The following is a 19,602-nucleotide window of genomic DNA, read 5'->3' on the forward strand; positions in this document are numbered from 1 at the left end:
GGATATATGCCAAATCTTCTGTTGGACATGTCTGTTGGATACACGCACTCATGGGTGCATGCCGTTCTGTTGCTTTGAACAATGTTGGCTAGCCATGAAGAATTTGTAACTGATCCTCTGATGGGAATGTTTAATTATATATAAGAATGAACCTGGTTAGCCATGAAGAATTTGTAACTGATCCTCTAATATGAATGCTTAGTTATAGGAATGGACCTTATCACTTGATATATTTGTTTCATGTAATAATTATTGATGCCACTCTTTTAGCTCCTCGTCTGGGGCAAATGTGAGATAATATATTATCTGTGTTTGAGATGTTTGGTTTCCTGCCAGCATATCTTTTGGTATGCCTTTTGCTATCCACCAAAAAGCAGACGAAATCGTCGTCCGTTTGGGTCGGCCCGTTGGAGTTGCTCTTATCTTCTCGTTCCCATCCCCTTGCATATTTTCCACCGCTCAACTCTCCCTGCCTTCTCTCTCTGCATTTCTTTTCTCCATCACCACTTCCAGGAAGTGCGGAGCCGCGGTGATGCGTTGGAGCTGCAACCAACGACGTGCTCGAGCAGCAATCGATGGCGCACTGGAGCTGCGCGGTGCTTAGCTGCAGCAATGCGCTGGTGTTGCGCCTGGCGGCGTGCTCAGCTCCTCTACATCAAGTGTGCTAGGAGCCCACCCCCACCCCTGGTTTCACTCCGGCTAGCCGGCGCTACCCTCGTACCAGTTGCTACAACCGGCATTTTGGTTTGCTGGAAGCAGCTCCATTTCTTGCTACAACCACTGTCTTTTGCTTTTGCTGGAAGAACACCCAATTTTGCATTTTTGCTACCAATGGCATTTTTCTTTGCTGGAAGCGGCTTCATTTTTTTCTACAACCACTATTTTTTGCTTTGCTGGAAGAACATCCAATTTTGCATTTTTGCTACCAATGGGGTTTTGGTTTGCTGGAAGCAGCTCTAATTTTTGCTACAACCACCGTTTTCTGCTTTGTTTGAAGAACTCTCGATTTTGCATTTTTGCTACCAATGGAGTTTTGGTTTGCTGGAACCTGTTTCGATTTTTGCTACCACCGTTGTTTTGGTTTTTGATAGAATATCACCCTATTTTTGCTGGAAGATTTTTTGCTACAACCACTCACCTGAATGCTACAACCGGCAGCTTTTTTGCTACTATCGGCAAACGGCTGAGTTGTGATGGCAAAGGCAGGGGCCTGTTTATTTGCATCAATCAATGAGAGACACAGATACTTTCGGCGGCGGCGTGGGCTTTTTTTTTGCTGCAACCGGCACGACAACGAGCTACGTGGACGTTTCTGCATGCGGTGACGAGGAGGACGGTACCAGCGGCGGCGACCGACGGCGAGGGCGGTGACCGGCGGTGAGGGAAGACGAGGAGGCAAGGCGGTCGGCGTGTGCGGGGGTGGTGCTCTTTTTCCTCTCCTTTTTCCTTGTGCGGGAGGTTGAAGATGAGGGAAGGACGAAAACAGTTCCAGATCTGACGGTTGTGCTTGTGCTAATCAAATATCCAAGGGCTGACCGGCCGAAAAGTTAGGCCGGCGCGCCGGCGCCTAGCATTACCCCTTTTTTTAAGGAAACTATGACTATTTTCCACCGTGTTGCAGACAAACTACTGGACCACGACTGATTATTCTGACGGACGAGTGATGACACAAGTCTATCGCCACCACCTTTCCTCTTCCCAAACCCTCGCTCCACCAGCCAGCTGACCTGCGATGCCCCCAGGAGGAGGAGGAGGAGGCGAGCAAGGATTCATGGAGCGGGGCCACCCACCGGCGCTGGCCTCGAGGAGGCCCCATCCCGTTCGCCGCCGACGCCTGACCTCGCCGTCAGCCCCGTCGCCTCTAAGGTGCATTCCTCACCACTTGTACTCCTCGGTCCATGAAATGTGAGTGATAACCACAGAAATATCTCTACCATATGTCTAGAACAAGGAGATGAATAGGCAGGATGGGCAGCAAGAGGAGGAGGAGGAGCCCCCGGCGATCTTCTCGGAGGACGTTCTCACCAAGATCCTGTCGCGGGTGCTCTACATCTCGCTGTGCCGCTTCAAGTGCGTGTCGACGGAGTGGCTTGCCCTCTGCTCCGGCTCCAGCGTCCGCAAGAGGTCGCCGCAGGCCATGTCCGGCTTCTTCTACAAGGACCACAATTGGCGCTTCCATAATTTTTCCAGGAAAGGTCCTCCCATGGTCGACCCTGACCTCCCCTTCTTACGGAGCAGCTACCAACATTTCAGCGTCACGCAGTGCAGCACCAGCCTTCTCCTCTACAAATGCTGGAAACCTCCCTATCCTAAGGACCACCGTTGGAATTTTTGTCTGAATCCAGGACCAGTGCAATGTTTCAGATGTCGAGAGCCTGAGGAATTTGATTACGTTGTCTGCAATCCTGCCACCCATCAGTGGACTGTGTTGCCTTGTATAGAATTCCCTCCTATGGAATTGCGTGACCGCCTGAAAAAGGTCGCCCCTCAAAACCAAGACTTCCAAATCCTGAAATACCTTTGTTTGCGTTCTCGCCTAGGTAGTTACTTTTTGGGTTTTGACCTGGCCATTCCTTCCCGCTTTGTGGTGTTTGTGCACCTGGGCGCATTTCGTGGCCTGTCCACGGAAATGACCTACTCATCGGAAAACGGAGGATGGACTTTGATGCAGAGTCGGTGCTTCAATGTCGATGTAAAACCGTTTAGTAATTTAGAAAGCAGTCAAAGCACCTTCTTGAGTGGCAGTATGCATTTCTTTACATGTTATTCGACAATAGTCACACTGGGCATGGAAAGGAATGCTTGGGGGAAATTATAATGCCACCTGGCATGACAAACAACGGTGGCAATGCTTCCATTGGGCAGTCTCGGGGACGATTGTATGCTTGGCATATAGAGAATCAAGATGATTGCCAACTCTCTGTTTGGGTTCTTGAGGACTATGATAGTGGACAGTGGACGCTAAAGTGTACCATCAGCTGTTTTGAACTATTTGGAAAGGATTATCGTGAAAACGGCAAGTCCTACTCGATGTTTGCAATTCATCCAGAACATAATTTGATTTACCTTACTGGCGAAAAGGAGAAGGTATTATCATACGACATGGATGATCAGAAAGTGCATGTTATATGCACTTCTGGAGAATTCTTGGAAGGTCTGCCTTACACTCCATGTTTCGCGGAATGGACATCAAATGGTCAGTAAAGGCTTACATACTTAGCATTCCTCCGATGTCCTAGTAAACATCAGTTGTTGGATATATGCCAAATCTTCTGTTGGACATGTCTGTTGGATACACGCACTCATGGGTGCATGCCGTTCTGTTGCTTTGAACAATGTTGGCTAGCCATGAAGAATTTGTAACTGATCCTCTGATGGGAATGTTTAATTATATATAAGAATGAACCTGGTTAGCCATGAAGAATTTGTAACTGATCCTCTAATATGAATGCTTAGTTATAGGAATGGACCTTATCACTTGATATATTTGTTTCATGTAATAATTATTGATGCCACTCTTTTAGCTCCTCGTCTGGGGCAAATGTGAGATAATATATTATCTGTGTTTGAGATGTTTGGTTTCCTGCCAGCATATCTTTTGGTATGCCTTTTGCTATCCACCAAAAAGCAGACGAAATCGTCGTCCGTTTGGGTCGGCCCGTTGGAGTTGCTCTTATCTTCTCGTTCCCATCCCCTTGCATATTTTCCACCGCTCAACTCTCCCTGCCTTCTCTCTCTGCATTTCTTTTCTCCATCACCACTTCCAGGAAGTGCGGAGCCGCGGTGATGCGTTGGAGCTGCAACCAACGACGTGCTCGAGCAGCAATCGATGGCGCACTGGAGCTGCGCGGTGCTTAGCTGCAGCAATGCGCTGGTGTTGCGCCTGGCGGCGTGCTCAGCTCCTCTACATCAAGTGTGCTAGGAGCCCACCCCCACCCCTGGTTTCACTCCGGCTAGCCGGCGCTACCCTCGTACCAGTTGCTACAACCGGCATTTTGGTTTGCTGGAAGCAGCTCCATTTCTTGCTACAACCACTGTCTTTTGCTTTTGCTGGAAGAACACCCAATTTTGCATTTTTGCTACCAATGGCATTTTTCTTTGCTGGAAGCGGCTTCATTTTTTTCTACAACCACTATTTTTTGCTTTGCTGGAAGAACATCCAATTTTGCATTTTTGCTACCAATGGGGTTTTGGTTTGCTGGAAGCAGCTCTAATTTTTGCTACAACCACCGTTTTCTGCTTTGTTTGAAGAACTCTCGATTTTGCATTTTTGCTACCAATGGAGTTTTGGTTTGCTGGAACCTGTTTCGATTTTTGCTACCACCGTTGTTTTGGTTTTTGATAGAATATCACCCTATTTTTGCTGGAAGATTTTTTGCTACAACCACTCACCTGAATGCTACAACCGGCAGCTTTTTTGCTACTATCGGCAAACGGCTGAGTTGTGATGGCAAAGGCAGGGGCCTGTTTATTTGCATCAATCAATGAGAGACACAGATACTTTCGGCGGCGGCGTGGGCTTTTTTTTTGCTGCAACCGGCACGACAACGAGCTACGTGGACGTTTCTGCATGCGGTGACGAGGAGGACGGTACCAGCGGCGGCGACCGACGGCGAGGGCGGTGACCGGCGGTGAGGGAAGACGAGGAGGCAAGGCGGTCGGCGTGTGCGGGGGTGGTGCTCTTTTTCCTCTCCTTTTTCCTTGTGCGGGAGGTTGAAGATGAGGGAAGGACGAAAACAGTTCCAGATCTGACGGTTGTGCTTGTGCTAATCAAATATCCAAGGGCTGACCGGCCGAAAAGTTAGGCCGGCGCGCCGGCGCCTAGCATTACCCCTTTTTTTAAGGAAACTATGACTATTTTCCACCGTGTTGCAGACAAACTACTGGACCACGACTGATTATTCTGACGGACGAGTGATGACACAAGTCTATCGCCACCACCTTTCCTCTTCCCAAACCCTCGCTCCACCAGCCAGCTGACCTGCGATGCCCCCAGGAGGAGGAGGAGGAGGCGAGCAAGGATTCATGGAGCGGGGCCACCCACCGGCGCTGGCCTCGAGGAGGCCCCATCCCGTTCGCCGCCGACGCCTGACCTCGCCGTCAGCCCCGTCGCCTCTAAGGTGCATTCCTCACCACTTGTACTCCTCGGTCCATGAAATGTGAGTGATAACCACAGAAATATCTCTACCATATGTCTAGAACAAGGAGATGAATAGGCAGGATGGGCAGCAAGAGGAGGAGGAGGAGCCCCCGGCGATCTTCTCGGAGGACGTTCTCACCAAGATCCTGTCGCGGGTGCTCTACATCTCGCTGTGCCGCTTCAAGTGCGTGTCGACGGAGTGGCTTGCCCTCTGCTCCGGCTCCAGCGTCCGCAAGAGGTCGCCGCAGGCCATGTCCGGCTTCTTCTACAAGGACCACAATTGGCGCTTCCATAATTTTTCCGGGAAAGGTCCTCCCATGGTCGACCCTGACCTCCCCTTCTTACGGAGCAGCTACCAACATTTCAGCGTCACGCAGTGCAGCACCAGCCTTCTCCTCTACAAATGCTGGAAACCTCCCTATCCTAAGGACCACCGTTGGAATTTTTGTCTGAATCCAGGACCAGTGCAATGTTTCAGATGTCGAGAGCCTGAGGAATTTGATTACGTTGTCTGCAATCCTGCCACCCATCAGTGGACTGTGTTGCCTTGTATAGAATTCCCTCCTATGGAATTGCGTGACCGCCTGAAAAAGGTCGCCCCTCAAAACCAAGACTTCCAAATCCTGAAATACCTTTGTTTGCGTTCTCGCCTAGGTAGTTACTTTTTGGGTTTTGACCTGGCCATTCCTTCCCGCTTTGTGGTGTTTGTGCACCTGGGCGCATTTCGTGGCCTGTCCACGGAAATGACCTACTCATCGGAAAACGGAGGATGGACTTTGATGCAGAGTCGGTGCTTCAATGTCGATGTAAAACCGTTTAGTAATTTAGAAAGCAGTCAAAGCACCTTCTTGAGTGGCAGTATGCATTTCTTTACATGTTATTCGACAATAGTCACACTGGGCATGGAAAGGAATGCTTGGGGGAAATTATAATGCCACCTGGCATGACAAACAACGGTGGCAATGCTTCCATTGGGCAGTCTCGGGGACGATTGTATGCTTGGCATATAGAGAATCAAGATGATTGCCAACTCTCTGTTTGGGTTCTTGAGGACTATGATAGTGGACAGTGGACGCTAAAGTGTACCATCAGCTGTTTTGAACTATTTGGAAAGGATTATCGTGAAAACGGCAAGTCCTACTCGATGTTTGCAATTCATCCAGAACATAATTTGATTTACCTTACTGGCGAAAAGGAGAAGGTATTATCATACGACATGGATGATCAGAAAGTGCATGTTATATGCACTTCTGGAGAATTCTTGGAAGGTCTGCCTTACACTCCATGTTTCGCGGAATGGACATCAAATGGTCAGTAAAGGCTTACATACTTAGCATTCCTCCGATGTCCTAGTAAACATCAGTTGTTGGATATATGCCAAATCTTCTGTTGGACATGTCTGTTGGATACACGCACTCATGGGTGCATGCCGTTCTGTTGCTTTGAACAATGTTGGCTAGCCATGAAGAATTTGTAACTGATCCTCTGATGGGAATGTTTAATTATATATAAGAATGAACCTGGTTAGCCATGAAGAATTTGTAACTGATCCTCTAATATGAATGCTTAGTTATAGGAATGGACCTTATCACTTGATATATTTGTTTCATGTAATAATTATTGATGCCACTCTTTTAGCTCCTCGTCTGGGGCAAATGTGAGATAATATATTATCTGTGTTTGAGATGTTTGGTTTCCTGCCAGCATATCTTTTGGTATGCCTTTTGCTATCCACCAAAAAGCAGACGAAATCGTCGTCCGTTTGGGTCGGCCCGTTGGAGTTGCTCTTATCTTCTCGTTCCCATCCCCTTGCATATTTTCCACCGCTCAACTCTCCCTGCCTTCTCTCTCTGCATTTCTTTTCTCCATCACCACTTCCAGGAAGTGCGGAGCCGCGGTGATGCGTTGGAGCTGCAACCAACGACGTGCTCGAGCAGCAATCGATGGCGCACTGGAGCTGCGCGGTGCTTAGCTGCAGCAATGCGCTGGTGTTGCGCCTGGCGGCGTGCTCAGCTCCTCTACATCAAGTGTGCTAGGAGCCCACCCCCACCCCTGGTTTCACTCCGGCTAGCCGGCGCTACCCTCGTACCAGTTGCTACAACCGGCATTTTGGTTTGCTGGAAGCAGCTCCATTTCTTGCTACAACCACTGTCTTTTGCTTTTGCTGGAAGAACACCCAATTTTGCATTTTTGCTACCAATGGCATTTTTCTTTGCTGGAAGCGGCTTCATTTTTTTCTACAACCACTATTTTTTGCTTTGCTGGAAGAACATCCAATTTTGCATTTTTGCTACCAATGGGGTTTTGGTTTGCTGGAAGCAGCTCTAATTTTTGCTACAACCACCGTTTTCTGCTTTGTTTGAAGAACTCTCGATTTTGCATTTTTGCTACCAATGGAGTTTTGGTTTGCTGGAACCTGTTTCGATTTTTGCTACCACCGTTGTTTTGGTTTTTGATAGAATATCACCCTATTTTTGCTGGAAGATTTTTTGCTACAACCACTCACCTGAATGCTACAACCGGCAGCTTTTTTGCTACTATCGGCAAACGGCTGAGTTGTGATGGCAAAGGCAGGGGCCTGTTTATTTGCATCAATCAATGAGAGACACAGATACTTTCGGCGGCGGCGTGGGCTTTTTTTTTGCTGCAACCGGCACGACAACGAGCTACGTGGACGTTTCTGCATGCGGTGACGAGGAGGACGGTACCAGCGGCGGCGACCGACGGCGAGGGCGGTGACCGGCGGTGAGGGAAGACGAGGAGGCAAGGCGGTCGGCGTGTGCGGGGGTGGTGCTCTTTTTCCTCTCCTTTTTCCTTGTGCGGGAGGTTGAAGATGAGGGAAGGACGAAAACAGTTCCAGATCTGACGGTTGTGCTTGTGCTAATCAAATATCCAAGGGCTGACCGGCCGAAAAGTTAGGCCGGCGCGCCGGCGCCTAGCATTACCCCTTTTTTTAAGGAAACTATGACTATTTTCCACCGTGTTGCAGACAAACTACTGGACCACGACTGATTATTCTGACGGACGAGTGATGACACAAGTCTATCGCCACCACCTTTCCTCTTCCCAAACCCTCGCTCCACCAGCCAGCTGACCTGCGATGCCCCCAGGAGGAGGAGGAGGAGGCGAGCAAGGATTCATGGAGCGGGGCCACCCACCGGCGCTGGCCTCGAGGAGGCCCCATCCCGTTCGCCGCCGACGCCTGACCTCGCCGTCAGCCCCGTCGCCTCTAAGGTGCATTCCTCACCACTTGTACTCCTCGGTCCATGAAATGTGAGTGATAACCACAGAAATATCTCTACCATATGTCTAGAACAAGGAGATGAATAGGCAGGATGGGCAGCAAGAGGAGGAGGAGGAGCCCCCGGCGATCTTCTCGGAGGACGTTCTCACCAAGATCCTGTCGCGGGTGCTCTACATCTCGCTGTGCCGCTTCAAGTGCGTGTCGACGGAGTGGCTTGCCCTCTGCTCCGGCTCCAGCGTCCGCAAGAGGTCGCCGCAGGCCATGTCCGGCTTCTTCTACAAGGACCACAATTGGCGCTTCCATAATTTTTCCGGGAAAGGTCCTCCCATGGTCGACCCTGACCTCCCCTTCTTACGGAGCAGCTACCAACATTTCAGCGTCACGCAGTGCAGCACCAGCCTTCTCCTCTACAAATGCTGGAAACCTCCCTATCCTAAGGACCACCGTTGGAATTTTTGTCTGAATCCAGGACCAGTGCAATGTTTCAGATGTCGAGAGCCTGAGGAATTTGATTACGTTGTCTGCAATCCTGCCACCCATCAGTGGACTGTGTTGCCTTGTATAGAATTCCCTCCTATGGAATTGCGTGACCGCCTGAAAAAGGTCGCCCCTCAAAACCAAGACTTCCAAATCCTGAAATACCTTTGTTTGCGTTCTCGCCTAGGTAGTTACTTTTTGGGTTTTGACCTGGCCATTCCTTCCCGCTTTGTGGTGTTTGTGCACCTGGGCGCATTTCGTGGCCTGTCCACGGAAATGACCTACTCATCGGAAAACGGAGGATGGACTTTGATGCAGAGTCGGTGCTTCAATGTCGATGTAAAACCGTTTAGTAATTTAGAAAGCAGTCAAAGCACCTTCTTGAGTGGCAGTATGCATTTCTTTACATGTTATTCGACAATAGTCACACTGGGCATGGAAAGGAATGCTTGGGGGAAATTATAATGCCACCTGGCATGACAAACAACGGTGGCAATGCTTCCATTGGGCAGTCTCGGGGACGATTGTATGCTTGGCATATAGAGAATCAAGATGATTGCCAACTCTCTGTTTGGGTTCTTGAGGACTATGATAGTGGACAGTGGACGCTAAAGTGTACCATCAGCTGTTTTGAACTATTTGGAAAGGATTATCGTGAAAACGGCAAGTCCTACTCGATGTTTGCAATTCATCCAGAACATAATTTGATTTACCTTACTGGCGAAAAGGAGAAGGTATTATCATACGACATGGATGATCAGAAAGTGCATGTTATATGCACTTCTGGAGAATTCTTGGAAGGTCTGCCTTACACTCCATGTTTCGCGGAATGGACATCAAATGGTCAGTAAAGGCTTACATACTTAGCATTCCTCCGATGTCCTAGTAAACATCAGTTGTTGGATATATGCCAAATCTTCTGTTGGACATGTCTGTTGGATACACGCACTCATGGGTGCATGCCGTTCTGTTGCTTTGAACAATGTTGGCTAGCCATGAAGAATTTGTAACTGATCCTCTGATGGGAATGTTTAATTATATATAAGAATGAACCTGGTTAGCCATGAAGAATTTGTAACTGATCCTCTAATATGAATGCTTAGTTATAGGAATGGACCTTATCACTTGATATATTTGTTTCATGTAATAATTATTGATGCCACTCTTTTAGCTCCTCGTCTGGGGCAAATGTGAGATAATATATTATCTGTGTTTGAGATGTTTGGTTTCCTGCCAGCATATCTTTTGGTATGCCTTTTGCTATCCACCAAAAAGCAGACGAAATCGTCGTCCGTTTGGGTCGGCCCGTTGGAGTTGCTCTTATCTTCTCGTTCCCATCCCCTTGCATATTTTCCACCGCTCAACTCTCCCTGCCTTCTCTCTCTGCATTTCTTTTCTCCATCACCACTTCCAGGAAGTGCGGAGCCGCGGTGATGCGTTGGAGCTGCAACCAACGACGTGCTCGAGCAGCAATCGATGGCGCACTGGAGCTGCGCGGTGCTTAGCTGCAGCAATGCGCTGGTGTTGCGCCTGGCGGCGTGCTCAGCTCCTCTACATCAAGTGTGCTAGGAGCCCACCCCCACCCCTGGTTTCACTCCGGCTAGCCGGCGCTACCCTCGTACCAGTTGCTACAACCGGCATTTTGGTTTGCTGGAAGCAGCTCCATTTCTTGCTACAACCACTGTCTTTTGCTTTTGCTGGAAGAACACCCAATTTTGCATTTTTGCTACCAATGGCATTTTTCTTTGCTGGAAGCGGCTTCATTTTTTTCTACAACCACTATTTTTTGCTTTGCTGGAAGAACATCCAATTTTGCATTTTTGCTACCAATGGGGTTTTGGTTTGCTGGAAGCAGCTCTAATTTTTGCTACAACCACCGTTTTCTGCTTTGTTTGAAGAACTCTCGATTTTGCATTTTTGCTACCAATGGAGTTTTGGTTTGCTGGAACCTGTTTCGATTTTTGCTACCACCGTTGTTTTGGTTTTTGATAGAATATCACCCTATTTTTGCTGGAAGATTTTTTGCTACAACCACTCACCTGAATGCTACAACCGGCAGCTTTTTTGCTACTATCGGCAAACGGCTGAGTTGTGATGGCAAAGGCAGGGGCCTGTTTATTTGCATCAATCAATGAGAGACACAGATACTTTCGGCGGCGGCGTGGGCTTTTTTTTTGCTGCAACCGGCACGACAACGAGCTACGTGGACGTTTCTGCATGCGGTGACGAGGAGGACGGTACCAGCGGCGGCGACCGACGGCGAGGGCGGTGACCGGCGGTGAGGGAAGACGAGGAGGCAAGGCGGTCGGCGTGTGCGGGGGTGGTGCTCTTTTTCCTCTCCTTTTTCCTTGTGCGGGAGGTTGAAGATGAGGGAAGGACGAAAACAGTTCCAGATCTGACGGTTGTGCTTGTGCTAATCAAATATCCAAGGGCTGACCGGCCGAAAAGTTAGGCCGGCGCGCCGGCGCCTAGCATTACCCCTTTTTTTAAGGAAACTATGACTATTTTCCACCGTGTTGCAGACAAACTACTGGACCACGACTGATTATTCTGACGGACGAGTGATGACACAAGTCTATCGCCACCACCTTTCCTCTTCCCAAACCCTCGCTCCACCAGCCAGCTGACCTGCGATGCCCCCAGGAGGAGGAGGAGGAGGCGAGCAAGGATTCATGGAGCGGGGCCACCCACCGGCGCTGGCCTCGAGGAGGCCCCATCCCGTTCGCCGCCGACGCCTGACCTCGCCGTCAGCCCCGTCGCCTCTAAGGTGCATTCCTCACCACTTGTACTCCTCGGTCCATGAAATGTGAGTGATAACCACAGAAATATCTCTACCATATGTCTAGAACAAGGAGATGAATAGGCAGGATGGGCAGCAAGAGGAGGAGGAGGAGCCCCCGGCGATCTTCTCGGAGGACGTTCTCACCAAGATCCTGTCGCGGGTGCTCTACATCTCGCTGTGCCGCTTCAAGTGCGTGTCGACGGAGTGGCTTGCCCTCTGCTCCGGCTCCAGCGTCCGCAAGAGGTCGCCGCAGGCCATGTCCGGCTTCTTCTACAAGGACCACAATTGGCGCTTCCATAATTTTTCCGGGAAAGGTCCTCCCATGGTCGACCCTGACCTCCCCTTCTTACGGAGCAGCTACCAACATTTCAGCGTCACGCAGTGCAGCACCAGCCTTCTCCTCTACAAATGCTGGAAACCTCCCTATCCTAAGGACCACCGTTGGAATTTTTGTCTGAATCCAGGACCAGTGCAATGTTTCAGATGTCGAGAGCCTGAGGAATTTGATTACGTTGTCTGCAATCCTGCCACCCATCAGTGGACTGTGTTGCCTTGTATAGAATTCCCTCCTATGGAATTGCGTGACCGCCTGAAAAAGGTCGCCCCTCAAAACCAAGACTTCCAAATCCTGAAATACCTTTGTTTGCGTTCTCGCCTAGGTAGTTACTTTTTGGGTTTTGACCTGGCCATTCCTTCCCGCTTTGTGGTGTTTGTGCACCTGGGCGCATTTCGTGGCCTGTCCACGGAAATGACCTACTCATCGGAAAACGGAGGATGGACTTTGATGCAGAGTCGGTGCTTCAATGTCGATGTAAAACCGTTTAGTAATTTAGAAAGCAGTCAAAGCACCTTCTTGAGTGGCAGTATGCATTTCTTTACATGTTATTCGACAATAGTCACACTGGGCATGGAAAGGAATGCTTGGGGGAAATTATAATGCCACCTGGCATGACAAACAACGGTGGCAATGCTTCCATTGGGCAGTCTCGGGGACGATTGTATGCTTGGCATATAGAGAATCAAGATGATTGCCAACTCTCTGTTTGGGTTCTTGAGGACTATGATAGTGGACAGTGGACGCTAAAGTGTACCATCAGCTGTTTTGAACTATTTGGAAAGGATTATCGTGAAAACGGCAAGTCCTACTCGATGTTTGCAATTCATCCAGAACATAATTTGATTTACCTTACTGGCGAAAAGGAGAAGGTATTATCATACGACATGGATGATCAGAAAGTGCATGTTATATGCACTTCTGGAGAATTCTTGGAAGGTCTGCCTTACACTCCATGTTTCGCGGAATGGACATCAAATGGTCAGTAAAGGCTTACATACTTAGCATTCCTCCGATGTCCTAGTAAACATCAGTTGTTGGATATATGCCAAATCTTCTGTTGGACATGTCTGTTGGATACACGCACTCATGGGTGCATGCCGTTCTGTTGCTTTGAACAATGTTGGCTAGCCATGAAGAATTTGTAACTGATCCTCTGATGGGAATGTTTAATTATATATAAGAATGAACCTGGTTAGCCATGAAGAATTTGTAACTGATCCTCTAATATGAATGCTTAGTTATAGGAATGGACCTTATCACTTGATATATTTGTTTCATGTAATAATTATTGATGCCACTCTTTTAGCTCCTCGTCTGGGGCAAATGTGAGATAATATATTATCTGTGTTTGAGATGTTTGGTTTCCTGCCAGCATATCTTTTGGTATGCCTTTTGCTATCCACCAAAAAGCAGACGAAATCGTCGTCCGTTTGGGTCGGCCCGTTGGAGTTGCTCTTATCTTCTCGTTCCCATCCCCTTGCATATTTTCCACCGCTCAACTCTCCCTGCCTTCTCTCTCTGCATTTCTTTTCTCCATCACCACTTCCAGGAAGTGCGGAGCCGCGGTGATGCGTTGGAGCTGCAACCAACGACGTGCTCGAGCAGCAATCGATGGCGCACTGGAGCTGCGCGGTGCTTAGCTGCAGCAATGCGCTGGTGTTGCGCCTGGCGGCGTGCTCAGCTCCTCTACATCAAGTGTGCTAGGAGCCCACCCCCACCCCTGGTTTCACTCCGGCTAGCCGGCGCTACCCTCGTACCAGTTGCTACAACCGGCATTTTGGTTTGCTGGAAGCAGCTCCATTTCTTGCTACAACCACTGTCTTTTGCTTTTGCTGGAAGAACACCCAATTTTGCATTTTTGCTACCAATGGCATTTTTCTTTGCTGGAAGCGGCTTCATTTTTTTCTACAACCACTATTTTTTGCTTTGCTGGAAGAACATCCAATTTTGCATTTTTGCTACCAATGGGGTTTTGGTTTGCTGGAAGCAGCTCTAATTTTTGCTACAACCACCGTTTTCTGCTTTGTTTGAAGAACTCTCGATTTTGCATTTTTGCTACCAATGGAGTTTTGGTTTGCTGGAACCTGTTTCGATTTTTGCTACCACCGTTGTTTTGGTTTTTGATAGAATATCACCCTATTTTTGCTGGAAGATTTTTTGCTACAACCACTCACCTGAATGCTACAACCGGCAGCTTTTTTGCTACTATCGGCAAACGGCTGAGTTGTGATGGCAAAGGCAGGGGCCTGTTTATTTGCATCAATCAATGAGAGACACAGATACTTTCGGCGGCGGCGTGGGCTTTTTTTTTGCTGCAACCGGCACGACAACGAGCTACGTGGACGTTTCTGCATGCGGTGACGAGGAGGACGGTACCAGCGGCGGCGACCGACGGCGAGGGCGGCGACCGGCGGTGAGGGAAGACGAGGAGGCAAGGCGGTCGGCGTGTGCGGGGGTGGTGCTCTTTTTCCTCTCCTTTTTCCTTGTGCGGGAGGTTGAAGATGAGGGAAGGACGGAAACAGTTCCAGATCTGACGGTTGTGCTTGTGCTAATCAAATGGCCAAGGGCTGACCGGCCGAAAAGTTAGGCCGGCGCGCCGGCGCCTAGCATTACCCCTTTTTTTAAGGAAACTATGACTATTTTCCACCGTGTTGCAGACAAACTACTGGACCACGACTGATTATTCTGACGGACGAGTGATGACACAAGTCTATCGCCACCACCTTTCCTCTTCCCAAACCCTCGCTCCACCAGCCAGCTGACCTGCGATGCCCCCAGGAGGAGGAGGAGGAGGCGAGCAAGGATTCATGGAGCGGGGCCACCCACCGGCGCTGGCCTCGAGGAGGCCCCATCCCGTTCGCCGCCGACGCCTGACCTCGCCGTCAGCCCCGTCGCCTCTAAGGTGCATTCCTCACCACTTGTACTCTTCGGTCCATGAAATGTGAGTGATAACCACAGAAATATCTCTACCATATGTCTAGAACAAGGAGATGAATAGGCAGGATGGGCAGCAAGAGGAGGAGGAGGAGCCCCCGGCGATCTTCTCGGAGGACGTTCTCACCGAGATCCTGTCGCGGGTGCTCTACATCTCGCTGTGCCGCTTCAAGTGCGTGTCGACGGAGTGGCTTGCCCTCTGCTCCGGCTCCAGCATCCGCAAGAGGTCGCCGCAGGCCGTGTCCGGCTTCTTCTACAAGGACCACAATTGGCGCTTCCATAATTTTTCCGGGAAAGGTCCTCCCATGGTCGACCCTGACCTCCCCTTCTTACGGAGCAGCTACCAACATTTCAGCGTCACGCAGTGCAGCACCAGCCTTCTCCTCTACAAATGCTGGAAACCTCCCTATCCTAAGGACCACCGTTGGAATTTTTGTCTGAATCCAGGACCAGTGCAATGTTTCAGATGTCGAGAGCCTGAGGAATTTGATTACGTTGTCTGCAATCCTGCCACCCATCAGTGGACTGTGTTGCCTTGTATAGAATTCCCTCCTATGGAATTGCGCGACCACCTGAAAAAGGTCGCCCCTCAAAACCAAGACTTCCAAATCCTGAAATACCTTTGTTTGCATTCTCGCCTAGGTAGTTACTTTTTGGGTTTTGACCCGGCCATTCCTTCCCGCTTTGTGGTGTTTGTGCACCTGGGCGCATTTCGTGGCCTGTCCACGGAAATGACCTACTCATCGGAAAACGGAGGATGGACTTCGATGCAGACTCGGTGCTTCAATGTCGATGTAAAACCGTTTAGTAATTTAGAAAGCCGTCAAAGCACCTTCTTGAGTGGCAGTATGCATTTCTTTACTTGTTATTCGACAATAGTCACACTGGACATGGAAAGGAATGCTTGGGGGGAATTATAATGCCACCTGGCATGGCAAACAACGGTGGCGATGCTTCCATTGGGCAGTCTCGGGGACGATTGTATGCTTGGCATATAGAGAATCAAGATGATTGCCAACTCTCTGTTTGGGTTCTTGAGGACTATGATAGTGGACAGTGGATGCTAAAGTGTACCATCAGCTGTTTTGAACTGTTTGGAAAGGATTATCGTGAAAACGGCAAGTCCTACTCGATGTTTGCAATTCATCCAGAACATAGTTTGATTTACCTTACTAATGGTAAGGAGAAGGTATTATCATATGACATGGATGATCAGAAAGTGCATGTTATATGCACTTCTGGAGAATTCTTGGAAGGTCTGCCTTACACTCCATGTTTCGCGGAATGGACATCAAATGGTCAATAAAGGCTTACATACTTAGCATTCCTCCGGTGTCCTAGTAAACATCAGTTGTTGGATATATGCCAAATCTTCTGTTGGACATGTCTGTTGGATACACGCACTCATGGGTGCATGTCGTTCTGTTGCTTTGAACAATGCTGGCTAGCCATGAAGAATTTGTAACTGATCCTCCGATGGGAATGTTTAATTATATATAAGAATGAACCTGGTTAGCCATGAAGAATTTGTAACTGATCCTCTAATATGAATGCTTAGTTATAGGAATGGACCTTGTCACTTGATATATTTGTTTCATGTAATAATTATTGATGTCACTCTTTTAGCTCCTCATCTGGGGCAAATGTGAGATAATATATTATCTGTGTTTGAGATGTTTGGTTTCCTGCCAGCATATCTTTTGGTATGCATTTTGCTATCCACCAATCTTAAATATTGATCTTGCCTTGCTTTTATGTTATCTCCTTCTAGCTTGGCTTTTACATTTATGTTATAGCATATACAATGGGTATAAAAAAAGCTCTGTTTCCTTTTATGAAACTTGCATGGTCTTTGGTTGATGGTATCATACAATCTGCAGCTCTACAAACCTACTAGAGAACATAGTTTGCGTGTTCATGTGTTTGTAGTTGATACTGAGGCCGTACCCTTCAAATTCGTGGCTCATCATTTTAACTAGTGCTCCACTAGTGTATTTTCAATTATTGGTCTGATTGAGCTGTGTCCATGACCATTTTGTTTTTGTTCCTTAATTCTAGTTGGCAGAGGCGGTGCTATATTGGGGCCAGGGGGGCCGCTGCCACCCCCCCCCCCTCCCCCAGCCTTTGACCAATTTCTGAAGAAGAAAAATTAGGAAGACTTAGATTAAAACATTTTTAGCATTTGGCCCCCCAGACACTGATCATTTGTGTCCCCCCCCCCACACACACACCCAGTGTTTTTTGGCTAGCTCCGCCACTGCTGGTTGGGCTGTTGAATTTGGGTTCTCCAGATCAAGAATGGCGGGCTGACAAGTTCTAGGGATGGTCCGGCTCCTAGAGCCGCCGTAATAAAAAGGTGGCTCATTCTTTGATCTGTGTTGAAAGGGAAAACAAGAGAACAATCGAGAGAGCCTCGGCACAGATGTAAAAGTGAATAAATGTCCTTTCATTAGATGATTGTAGGTATTTATACAGGCAGAAGGGATGCATCGAAGAGGCATCCGTTCGGGAAAGATGTCAGGAACCGACGCGACAGTTGCCAACGCAAACTGGCTGCGGTTGGTACAAGGGGAGATTCCCCCATAATTAACACAAGTTTAATTGAGCTTTAACACTCCCCCTGATCTACACTTGTCCATGTAATATCATCATCTTGAAAAAGTCTCCTCCAAAAACCCTGTGGGAAAAATGTGAGGAGTATACTGTTTGATATGTTGCTAAACTCCTTCAAACCTAGTGGGGAAAATAAGGAGAAAATGATGCAACATATAATGGTTATTGTCTCTTTTAACTCAATACGAGAAAACTCGTAGAGTTTAGAGAACAATAAATATGTCATATATACTTTCCCAAAAACCCCGGTGGGGAAAACAGAAAGTATGACATATGATCTCATGTTGATATTACCTCATTAAAAACCTTTATGAGAACCTGTATAGTAAACTCATGAAGGGAAAAAGAGTATAATATGATGCATTGAACAGGAACAATTTAGGAGGATACTCCCCCTGATTCTTGCATATTCTGAAGTCGTCATATACCAATTCCATGAACGTATCTTTGGAATGTAGAAGCTGGTAGAGACTTGGTGAGCAAATCATTCACATGATTGACTTGCAAGATATGCAATATAACGATATTGCTAATTACGTAACCTGTTTGCATCCGGGCAACACAAGCAACATTATCTTTGAGATAATGGTTGGTGGATGTAGCCATGAGGTCTGTTTGGAAGAATCTTCATGAGAGGGCTACCACACCTAGTATGAACACTAAGCTTGTCTATGATCTGACATAGTGGGGATCTAATCGATGTATCCAATGATATCGGTGTTCAATTTCTGTGAAACTGAAAAACCAGGACAAGATGTTTGATGCCTTTGGAGATATCGATAGATATTCTTGAGTCCCAACCAATTGTGTTTGGTGGATCCAATGGCATTATGGAACGTTGAGTCCCAATATCTCATTTCCATCATCTCTTGGTCTAAATAGATCTTTCTCTACGTCTAGAGAATGAACTACCATGAGAGTTATGGATGGATAAGATTTTTCCATAATGAATTTCTCCAATATATTTTGGATATAGACAACATAGTATACCATAATGTATGAATGAAGGTGCTCAAGTTGTAGTAACGAGCGGTATTCTGGTTTACCCAAATCCTTCATTTTAAACTCCGTCATTTAGATGATTACATGTGTCGTCATTGCAGACACACAAACATGGATAATCATCATTGTAGGAGTAATCCTTGTGAATAAGGAACTCACTACGTCGGTTGTACCAAATGTACCGACGATAATAATAAGTCATATGGTGACTTATTGATTTTACACAATGTATGTTGCATTTTGTACTTCGATTCAGAATTGATACTCCGTCAGAAATCAATCATATATGTTTGAATCTAGTGATCCACATGGACATGTGATCACTACATCTATCAACTGCAGAGATAGATGATTTTGAACTGCCAATGATATAAGTTATCGGAATGAGATTCCACCTCTGGAGAATAGTTGGGTATCTGCATGAACCCTTGTGCTACAATACTTGCTCTATGTTTCACCACCTTTTCGTTCTCAATTTTGTTTCCAGAAGAAAACTGGTGTAGGTATTGCTTATGAATACCTTCCCATTATTGAGCAAGATCATTTCTACCTAGATTATACCCTTTGCTTGAGTTCAGTCCGAGTGTTGTTCACACTTTGCCATGGCCATGGTCTTTGGATCTGAATCATTTGAAAGGTTTTTGCAATCTAGTTGAGAAATGTATGTCGACATTTGTAGACTTCCGTTATATCTTTCTCCAGAATCTATATATCAATATAGAGTTGATAGAAACATCATTACCCATGGTGACTGTTCGCGATTTCCCAATGCGATTGAGTCGGGTATTCCGATGACCCGGTCATTATGTGCACTATGACCTGGGTTGGTGGAGGTTTCCCATCCACTGGGTGTATACTACCCATTAGGTGTCTGCCAACGTGAAGTTGACTTGCATTTACTGATTCACATGCCTTGATATCATTGCTTGCGAGAAGCTGAATCCTGATGTACTTCTGCCATACATCTCCCCCTGTTGCTTTGAACGAGGAGTGGAGTGGATTTTGCTGGTACCTCCACTCTTGCAGGCGTACTTTTACAGGATTGTAGGATTGTGTGACACCTTTATAGTCAG

General features: G+C 47.6%; 5 pseudogenes; all 5 read left to right on the forward strand.

The window, feature by feature from the left end:
- The first annotated feature begins 575 nt into the window (after positions 1–575).
- LOC147958580 (F-box protein At5g07610-like) lies at positions 576–3,204 on the forward strand (annotated as a pseudogene).
- Positions 3,205–3,829: 625 nt separating this feature from the next.
- On the forward strand, positions 3,830–6,458 carry LOC147958581 (F-box protein At5g07610-like; annotated as a pseudogene).
- A 625-nt stretch (positions 6,459–7,083) lies between these two features.
- On the forward strand, positions 7,084–9,712 carry LOC147958582 (F-box protein At5g07610-like; annotated as a pseudogene).
- A 625-nt stretch (positions 9,713–10,337) lies between these two features.
- Positions 10,338–12,966, forward strand: LOC147958583 (F-box protein At5g07610-like; annotated as a pseudogene).
- Positions 12,967–13,591: 625 nt separating this feature from the next.
- Positions 13,592–16,220, forward strand: LOC125518512 (F-box protein At5g07610-like; annotated as a pseudogene).
- The last annotated feature ends 3,382 nt before the right edge of the window (positions 16,221–19,602 follow it).

The sequence above is a fragment of the Triticum urartu genome, chromosome 7A (assembly GCF_056163025.1).
Source record: "Triticum urartu cultivar PI428250 chromosome 7A, HENAU_Tu73, whole genome shotgun sequence".
NCBI lineage: Eukaryota > Viridiplantae > Streptophyta > Magnoliopsida > Poales > Poaceae > Triticum > Triticum urartu.